The sequence below is a fragment of the Triticum dicoccoides genome, chromosome 2A (genome assembly GCF_002162155.2).
Source record: "Triticum dicoccoides isolate Atlit2015 ecotype Zavitan chromosome 2A, WEW_v2.0, whole genome shotgun sequence".
Lineage (NCBI taxonomy): Eukaryota > Viridiplantae > Streptophyta > Magnoliopsida > Poales > Poaceae > Triticum > Triticum dicoccoides.
This window is the reverse complement of record NC_041382.1, coordinates 780,275,399-780,286,447: the sequence shown is the minus strand read 5'-3', so window position 1 is coordinate 780,286,447 and position 11,049 is coordinate 780,275,399.

Sequence of the window (11,049 nt, the reverse complement as noted above, 5' to 3'; positions counted from 1 at the left end):
TGGTGGGCCCACCTCATTTTATCAAATCTAAGCCAATCAAATCCTAAACACCCTGTAAAACTATGTAAAACCCCTGTGTGTGTACCATCTCTCTTGGCAGCCTGCGCAGCTGCTGGATCATTTTAACCACACACGCTCGTTCCCCCACATGTTTGCTCACCCCAGCCGGCCACACACAAGGGCATCTCCAAAACGAACCCTCAAATCTTTATTATATGTTTGGATTATAGTGTAAAGACCACCTTTGCCATTAAATGGAACAACCCCGAAGATAAATTTTGTGATTTTTTAAAAATGGAGTCATTTGAAACCCCGAAGAATTTTTGAAAAATGTGAACAATTTTGAAAATTTACGACCATTCCCTTGAAATTGTGAACACCTTTTGAAATTACAACTTTTTAAAATTATGTTTTTTAATATTTTAAGCATTTTTATAATAAGTAGAAACAAAATATGAATAATTTTCAAATTTCCATTGAAATCTATCGAAAATTTACAAAATTGGAAAGGAATAAAGAAAATAGAAAATAGAAAGGAAAAACCAACCAAAACAGTAAAAAAAAGCAACCATAGAATGAAAAGATAAACTGTATGAAAGGATCCAACATCGTTGGTGGATGCGTTAACCAATTTCTAAGGACCCAACGGCATAGGTTGGATTAATCAGACGACTGTGAAGCAGATTGATTTCTCCCATGAATCAGTCGAGTGATTCTTAGTGCTTGTCATTCTGCTATAAGATTAGAAAGAGAGAATTATCGACAAATTCAAGAAAAGGAGACTAACGAAAGTAACCAAAAACCACCACAAGTATGCATAGACGCATACTATCACATTCAACTTTACTCTATGTGCTCAGGTCCAAACGCATGGACGTGTGATTAGTGTGCGGCGGAATAGGTCCCCAATTTCCATGGGACTCAAAATTCGTAGCACAAGGCAGCTCATAGCCGCCAATGACTTTTAATCCGGGGTCTCGTATTTGAGGCTCCATCTCTGCGCCGCCTCCATAACCTCAGAATTGCTGAGGCACGCATTTGGGCTAAAATCAGCAACATTGGCTTGGCCAACGTTCTGCCTAAGTAGTTCGCATGAGGCACCCCCCTCCCCCCGCCCGCCCATGTAATGCTCATCCTCCTTGCCCTCTCTAGTTTCGGTATTAGAACATTGCTTGGACATCTTGCACTCTATGTACTCTCTTTCTCCTATCAATGAAAGATACGCAAGCTCTTTCGTATTCGGCAAAATTATATATGTCGCTTGATGACTCGCGTCAGATGTCTTCCTCTCACTGGATGCGGCCAGCCCATTACCACCGTTCGCATACCTCGTGTAGTCTTTAGCCTAACGTAGATCAATTTGTGGGTTTTTTTTCTATTAATTCCACTACACCAAAAAACCAACATAATGTTAAAAAAAACTCACAAATTTTAACAAATTTCCTGAATTAAAAAAGTTCATAATTTAACAGAAGTTTCTGAATTCAACAAAAGGTCACAAACACGAAAAATACTCAGGAATTTGTTTTGTTAAATTCAAGAAAATGAAGAATTCCCAAAATATTCACGAATTTAAAAAATGTTCATGGAGAATTTCAAAAATGTTCATGTAAAATTTTAAATATATTCATGAACAAAATAGTTCACAATTGCTTTCGGGCAAAAATGGTAACCAGTTTGAAGAACATTCTGAATTAAAATTGTCTGTGAACTAAAAAATGAACCCTTTTTGAAAAAAGTGAACTATTTCTGAAATCCAAGCAAAGATTTGAAAAACCATGGACAATTTTTAAAATTAATGAAAAATCTCTTGAAATTTTGAACTACATTTGTAATTCCGAACACTAAAAGGTGGGAACATTAACAATTTTTAAATTTCAAGTATTTCCTGAAAAAATAAAAACCATTTGAATATTTGGTAAAATTATATTAATTATTATAAATTTTGGAAAAAATAAAAAGGGAAAAATTGAAGCAAGTACAAAATTGGAAACAGATGTAGGAAAAAGATGAAAAATGTAAAACGTAAACAAACCAAGTAAAACCAGCTGCCTTGTGAGCATGTGTCGCACGATTAATGGCCAAGCCCGCTCCAAGCGTGTACAGCGGGCCATATACTGCGGGCTCGTCTATACCTCGCTCCACGCTAGTTTGACGGTATCCTCGCCTGAAGCGAGCGCCATACAAGGCTGCACCAGGTGCGCGGGAGTCTAGTACCTGTTTTTTTCGTCTTAATTGTTTTTACTTTTGTTTATACCTCCAAATATTCTAAAAATTCAAACATATACTTTACATACCTTTTTAAAAAATATTAATCATGCATTTTAAAAATGTTAAATATGTATAGAAAAAAGTATCCGACAAAAACATATACAACGAGCATGGGAGAAAATGGACATAAAACAAATGTATAGTAAAATGTTAATCATTTATTTGGAAACGTGTAAACATGTATAAAAAAATGTTCCCAATGTACGCAAAAAAAATATGTATGAAAAACAGTAGACATAAATAATATATGCTTTTAAAATTTGTTAATAATTTGTTTCAAAAATGTTAAATGTGTACAAAAACGAATTCTGATGTATCCAAAAAAATGTGGAATGTATATTAAAAAATTGAACATCAAAATATAATTGCTTAAAATGTAGATCATGTATAAATATAATGTTAATCATATATTAAAAAAATTCCGAACGTGCATAGAAACATGGTCCTGATGCATACGAAAAATGTAAATTTGCAGGAAAAAGTAGTACTCCAACACAAATATTTCAGAAAATGTTAATCATCTATTCCACAGTTTTAATCATGTACAAAAATGTACCTTGTGTATACGAAAAATGTAGAACATGTATTAAAAAATTTGAACAAAAACATAAATTATAAAAAATGTTTGCCATGTAGCATTTTTAATCTTCTATTAGAAAATTATAAACATGTATTGAACATTTTTTCCTGATATATACCAACAATGTACAACATATATGAAAAAGGTAGTCACGAGACATTATTCTTGTAAAATGTTAATCAGCAATTTAAAAAACGTTAAACCTGTACAAAAAAATGTTCCTAGTGTATACATAAAATGTACAAATGCGCCTTAAAAATATAAACATGTGTTGAATTAAAAAGGAAGAAAAAATGTGAATACCAAAGAAATGAAAGAAAGAAACAAAATAAACACTTCAGAATTGAAGAAAAACATGAAACCCTCGAAGGCCATGAAAACGCATGTGGAAAACGAAGAATGACTCAGAAAAACAAAACAAAACCAAAGAAAAACGAAGAAAACGGATGAAAAATAAGAAAGTAGAAAAAAACAAAGAAAAATAAATTTAGTATAAAATAAATAAAAATAATGCAAGAAATAAAAGAAACCAAAGAGAAAAAGGAACACAGGAGAGCTGGAGAAAAACAGTGCAGAAACAAATGTAAAACAAGGAATAAACAATAGAAAACCGAAAAAAGGAAAAGGAAAAGGAAAAAAGAAAAGCCCTTGAAGAAATCAAAACCCCAAAAGAAAATTAACTAAAAACCAGGCCAAAACTGGAGTAGAAGCCCACACAAAAAAAAGACAGGAAAAAACCCACGAACTAAACCCAGCTCACGAAACTCAGGAAATCCGAACAAAACATAACAAATTGAAAATACAATAGACGAAATTGGCCGGCCCAGTAGCTGCAGTGCAGCGATGAAGCTACACTCGAGATGGAATGAACACTTGTACTAAGTGAGATATAGCTCCCACGATATACGGCAGTTGCCACAAACTGGAGGGGAAATGCACAGTGTGCAAACTGATGGACCGGCCCAATCCAATTGTGAATATTTTTTGAAACTACGAACAATTTTATATAAAAGGCGACCATTTTTAACATGTTTTTAAATTTCTTAAAGAACAAAATGTTTAGAAAATTTGGATATTTTTGAAACACTCAAATTTTTTGAAAACAGGAACATTTTTCAAAAAGTGCAAATATTTTAATTTGGAACGATTTTATAAAATCCGAACAAATTATTTTATTTTGAACATTTCATGTTATTGAGAACAAATTTTAAAATTCTGGACATTTTCTAAAACATAAACAGTTTTAGAATTTTTGATCATTTTCTGGTATATCATTGAATTTACAAATTAAAAAATTTCTAAAAGGCTGAACAATTTTTCAAAAAACAATAACACATTTTTGGATAGGTTTGAACATTTATTGAAATTTTGATGTTTTTTAAAAAATAAGAAAAAAGTGAATCGGAAAATTGAAAAACTTAAAAAAAATTAGAAAACGGGTAATATTCACGATGGAACCTTGTTCCCAAAATTGGGAGCCCTTAGCTCATAAAATTGGCCGGCTCATATCTTGACGCTCATTCGGTCCTTATACACAGCGTTGACATTTTGCTGCAGAATGCGGCAAATAGGAAAACACAAGAACCAGGCCACAACATGTTTCAAGATAGTCACGTCATTTCGGACTACAAAACTGAATCTGGTTGCCAAAAGCATGAGAAAAAAAACAAGAAATAGAGAATTTAACTCAATCTCAGAAAGGAGACACATATGGGTTTATTATAAAATAATTACACGCGTCCTCCCATTATAATGCTGACAATGATCCTAGAGATGGATAGACAGAGATCAAAAATAATGTTTAGGTTGAGGAAGTACTTATTGATAACACAAATGTCGACATTGATAATAATGATGATAACATCAGGACAACTAGTATTGATGTTAATTGGATACTTCGCCTATTGCGGATGTTGGTGGTTTCTTTTATGTTGTTGTATTTGATCCAATAATTTTGGTTTGTCTTAATTCTAAATAAATTGACATTTTCTAGCACAAAAGGGCACTAAAAGTGACTTATAAAATCTGAAATGTCCTATGGGTAGATATTCTAGAAGCGTTTTGGAACTATTCTATATCAGGATTCTGTCAAATGGGAAACATTCGATAGGGATTGGCTTGTCTATTCTAACGACCTCAACGGAATCTTTTGATTTGGTTGTAAAGGCAAGTTGACAAATGAGGGGCAAGATGATTGGATACATCGTGGTAGTAGACTTAAAGAGCATGAGACAAGTGCAAATTATGTTTTGAATATGATCACTTGGTATGAGCTGCGTACCAGATTGCGAAAGTATCAAACTAGTTATAAAGATGCTCGGCGACAACTTGAAAATGCGAAGGAGCGCGGGAGAGAAGTTTTTTTCTTAGAATTGGTGCATTATTAAATTTCTTGCCAAGCATAATCTAGACTTTCATGCTATTAACAGCAAAAGGTATGGAGATAGCAATGCATATCTCTTGGGTTTGGTAGAAATGTTTTTGCAATTTGACACAATTATTTAAGAGCATGTTCATCGTATTATTACAATTTACATATGAAGAAACTCCTACTCATTATCTTTATTATAAGAATCAGAATGACTTGATACACTTGCTTCCTTCTGCCATTAAGTCTAAGATTATTAAGAAAATAAAGAGTGCAAAGTATTTCTTGGTCATACTTGTTTGTACCCCTGATGCAAGCCATCAAGAACAAGTGTATTTAATTATAAGGTATGTGGACTCGTCTTCAAATGCTCGTTCGCACTCTATATGGTTGCACATATGAACTGGTTGCATTACAACCATCTTTATTAACAGAGTGAGCATGTTGTCATTCTCTTGGACAACTAATCACATGCAGGCAAGGTGGTAAAGCTGACAATATATTGACCAACTCCAATGCTTAAAGATGTGAACGCAGTCCCTGCATTCGAAATTGATGGAAGTTCTAGTTTTGTTCTGACTGAAACTTCTATATATTTGACCAAATCTATAATTTTTTGGCTAATATACAATATCAACGAAAGTATATTTAATAATGGATGTGATGGAGCTAATTTGATCTCATACATGTTTATATATTTGCAACAACAGAGTAGATGCTAGGTTGAAAAACTTAGCGGTGATGCGAAGCTAATACCTTAACTTTTTATATCCATCTATATAACTTAACTAGACTTTTTCCCTTCCAATGGGAAACTAGTAGAATGCCCGTGCGTTGCTACGGCCATAATGCATATAAATGATTCAAACAAATTAGTAAAGTTGTCTTCAAGGTCGAAGCAAATTTCTCCCTCATACATTCAAGCATGTTCCGACAACCAACGACCACCGCTTCCCGGACAGTCTAGACAATGACTTTTAAATAATAAATGTTGACATAAACTTTTTTTAGATGGAAACCTTATACCGCTTACCGGAATCATGCAAAGAAGATATATTGTTGGAAAGCCACAAACATGCCCTATAACTTCATTTCCACCACAGCTCGAAAATGTGCACTGCTTGGTACCAATTTAAAAAGACTATGTTATTACCATTTGTTCAACTACCAAAAACAATTGTGTTTGCTTGATTTGGTTTACTGATGGAGAGGTTACCTTCAAGCCTGGAAAACAAGTTTGGGATAAACTAGTCGAATTTTGGGTGGGCCTAGTCTCTTCCTTTCTATCTTTCTCCCTTTCCCTTTTTTATCTTTCTTCTTCCCCGTTCCTGGTCGTTTGATCAGGCAAGAGAGGGCTTGCGGCAAGAAACTACACATTATCTTAAGTTATTATTTTTATCTTCGCCTCCTTTTTTCTAACCCCTCGGCAACACGGCAGCAAAACAGTTGAGAGCAACATCCCTAAACTGCCCCTTTCCTTCAAACTTTTTCCCTCTGCTTCTCCCTTGTATTTTCTCTGTGATTGATTGATCGACTTTCTCCCAATTTTCTTAGTACAACAAGAAGATGGTGACTCACAATAATGATCAAGAGTGGCTAAGAATATACTATCGGCATAAAAAGAATACAACAATCCAAAGATATTTTTTAACTCATTTGTTGCTCATTAAGTAAATTGTCATTTTAGAGTGAACAAGACAAGAACTGAACCTCATCTCCATGGTACATATGAAAACATGATCAATACGAACGATGGATAATATTTTTTGTACCAACAACCATGTGTAATACAAAAGAGAACATAAACACTACCACTTGTGCTAAGAAGCACACTGATCATCTTGGATTAGTCATTGTATGTCATGTTTGTGTCCTTGACAAGGTACCTCTTGTATCAGCCTTTTCATTCTAGGCAAGTGAAGAAATACAACTTTTCTAACCTTAAATATATTTGTAGATTACTTCCTCTGTAAAGAAATATAAGAGCGTTTAGAACACTAAAATAGTGATCTAAACGCTCATATATATTTTTACGAAGGGAGTAATAAATATTAACATAGATCTATAAAGGAAGTGATTCTCTCCCATTTTTTTCTGTTTTCCATCTAGTGGCTAAGAGATAATGTGGTGAAATAGAAATATGTAGGCAACAGGGAATAAACCTGAGCTTAGTTGCAACTTACATCACCCTTATGAAGGTGGACCCGTTTTTAATCAGTTTGCAGAAATAAACACAACTTTGACAACCATTACAAGTATTTCTTCAACTCGACAGTGATGCTCGGCCCCGGCATATCAAACCTAAAAGAGGACACAACCATAAGTATCTATCCAGGAAACAAAAGAAACTTCTCTAATTCCTAAGTGGGACTCAACTAACAGGCTTATTAGGTTTTGATATAAAAGGCTAAGAGATTAATGCGATAAACTTTATGATGGAACAAAATTTGAAATCCGAGCACAGAAGAATGAAAATTGCACCTCAAAAATTTGTAAGAAACTATGAAGTATCATCACAAATGGAACATGCTGAAAGAAAGAAATTGTGTATTTATCGAGAATTGCATGAAGTTCCTCTGAAATATCCTCAATTTGAAAGATTACAAACGGAATTGATACATCAAGTACATTTGAAGTTGTGGAACACGCATAAATACTTCATAATTTCCTAACACCAAAAATTAGTTCCTCACTACCAAAAAGGTATAGTTATTTTCCACAGTTGTATCGTTCACACAATCATCTACACTAAGGTTGTGCAGAATTGCTAGTAGACAGGCTATGAAGATAATAGAAACAAATCCACATTTGCGCGGAGAGCTCAAGGTCAAGTTCATATTTCTGTTAGGCTGCACAACATTACATGGTGAAGAGACAACATATGCTGGTGTTAGATACCATGGAGGCTGTTTCTGTGCATTCTGTTATCCCCCCGTTAAACAATGCAAGCCGCAAAAACTGTTAGAAACAGTCAAACGAACGGTTTGTGTGGTGTGGGCCCGACATGCAAGAAAACTGGTTATAATTTCAGCAACCGCTCATTGATTTTCTTGAAACAACCTTAGTTGACACCATGAGTCCTAAATAATTATGTACTATTTGTTTTGTATAAAATATACAGTTCCAATGAGATGGATAACATTACTCTGTTTTAGTAATTCTGAAGTTGAAAATGAGCTACTATGTCTTTTCTAACAGGTTTGTCCTTGTCTTAGATTCAATAATCGCATAACAATGTTTCATCAATTAGTTTTGATCACCATAGGATAAGAACTGATGTAGTAATTTGAGCTGCCAAGTAAATAGCGATCTATTTTTCATTTTGCTATACCAATCGAGTTCAATGGCAAAATGTGGGATAGGAAAAGGGGAAGCTTAGGGTCTGCATAATGCCTGATACATGAGTTGAGATATCTCCGACTCCTTCATGTTGGCGCCCACCCCGCTCTAGCTCAGCCTTGAGTTCCTCATAACTGATCTGCCTGCCAAGTGCTCTGCAATCACCTGCAGGCACATAGGCACACAATGTGTAGATTCCCTTACATCTGAAGACTCAAATGGATATTGGTGAGGCTATAAAATAGATGATGGCAATCAAATTAATTTATCTCCCGGAAATCGGCATGGACGAACACCTGATTTCAAAATCCCTAGGACCCGAAGAAATAAACAACAACAAATTCAGACTGGCCCAGCGGCAGTGGATCCCGCATCCTCTCGAGTGCGGCCATGCTCAGGTCCTCATCTGCCAAGGAGGGACGCAGAGAAACAGTGGCGAGGGCAAGTGTTGCGGAACCAGCGTCTCCCGCGTATCTAGCGCTCACCCTTTCTCGGCGCGCACAACTACATTCCAACAATATACATGAATCAAGACTGAAAAGATATGAATGGATTTATACGCTAGACTGTTATAAATGTTTTAATACTCCAGTAAGGAATTGGCAACCGGGCACCAACAGACCAACTCCTAAGGGCAAGACGACCCAGAGCTTTGGCATCGGCTCCGGCGGTGGCTTTCGAGAGAGACCACTCCTAAGGGCAATACTCTAAGAGGTGGCTTATTATCGGGTTAAATATGCTGACAGTAAGTGCATAAGTAAACAACAAAATATAGAGAGCAAAATGATAATAACATAGCTGCAGAGCCACATCCTCAAAAACTAACATTACCACTTGTGCACAAAAGAAATCTGAAGTTAGTCCAACACACAACCATTGAAATTCACTCTCCTAGAAAACATAACGAGTCATATACTTTTTTGTCAAATAAGATATATACCAACTGAACTATTTTACAATATTAGTTAGCTAATAGAATATTGGTAATTAGTTACGTGCTTTTTATTTTGGCAAAATGTCAATAATCAGGAAACAGTTGACCAATCTACCATTGTTCACTACCATAAATTAGAGGCTGGAGCAGTTGGCACTTTGTAAAATCACATAATCATCCTTGCACATTTTTAAATAACTCTACATTGTTTTCTCAAATCACCACCACCCGGTGATGCGACCATGGAGTATAACCAACGATGAATTTTTCGTGTATCTATCTACAGAGGGGAAGTGTACAAATATGCAAAACCATTAAATTGATCGCTCCATGGTACCCCCATGAATAATATATAAATAAATAGTAAAAAACAAAAAGATCTGAAATTTTGTTGCATTGTTTATGACCAAAAGTCTTGCATGCTTGCAAAATTTGGTGCTATATGACATCCGACGAGCACAAAACAAAAAAAAGTTCTGCTCAAAAGTGCACACAAGTTTGAGCACCAACTGTTTTTTCTGTATGAGCTCAAAGAATGCTATTTGGACACAAATTTGCAAGCGCCTGCAACACTTTGTCATAATCAATCCCAGAAATTGTCAGATTTTTTGGATTCTTTTTCTATTATTTTTATTTTACTGTTCGTGGGGGTACTGGAGCTGAAGCTCTGAAAAACCACTTTCCAAATTCAACCACTAACTGAGAAGCTAAATATACATTGCTCGTGCGTTTGCAACGGGGGCACACACTGTTAAAACACTGACATGGCAGTGAAAACAGGCCAGTTCACTATTTTATCTCCCATGGGGCATGCATGCTGATTCTCTTTTAATTAAAAATAGCATTAATTTCAGTTCATTGGTTTTAAAGTGTGTAGTGGAAAAGAACAAAAGATTTTTGAGTATGTTTTATAACCAAGAGAAAAAATGTAGCAGAATATGAAAGCAAATAAACAGGAAATCATAGAAACATTTATCTCTCTTTTCAACCAGGCAACCCTTTTTCCATTAATTTCTCAATGGCAATAACCAGTACCATTACGTAGCACAAGAGACATGAAAGTCAGATGCGAGTTGAAGTATATACTCATTGGTTTGAGAAGGTGTTTCAACATCAGTTTAATATAGATGTAGGCTATTATACTGTCAGTATGAATATAGTAGCAATACCCTAACTTACCAAATAATCAGGAGCCACAAATGAACAACCATCAATCCAATGCGGTGGCAACCCAGTACTCATTCAGATATTGCGCGCTCTGCCTTGTGCCATGTCACTCGATACTGAAATGTTCTTTCACAGAAAACTGCTAGCAGCGAATACGAATATCTTGTGAAATGGTTAAAAATCATATGCATGTCCATCTGCACACATGACTATGCTTATTCATAGAAGGGAGAATGATTGTTTATGTGAGACGGGCAGGGAACAACCTGAAAGTCAACATATAAGTATTAGGAGTAAATAACTAAGATTTAGCAACATCAAGAGCAACTAAAATACAATGGGGAAAATGAGCAGTGCATTGTCTAATAAAAAACCACAAAACATAATGTC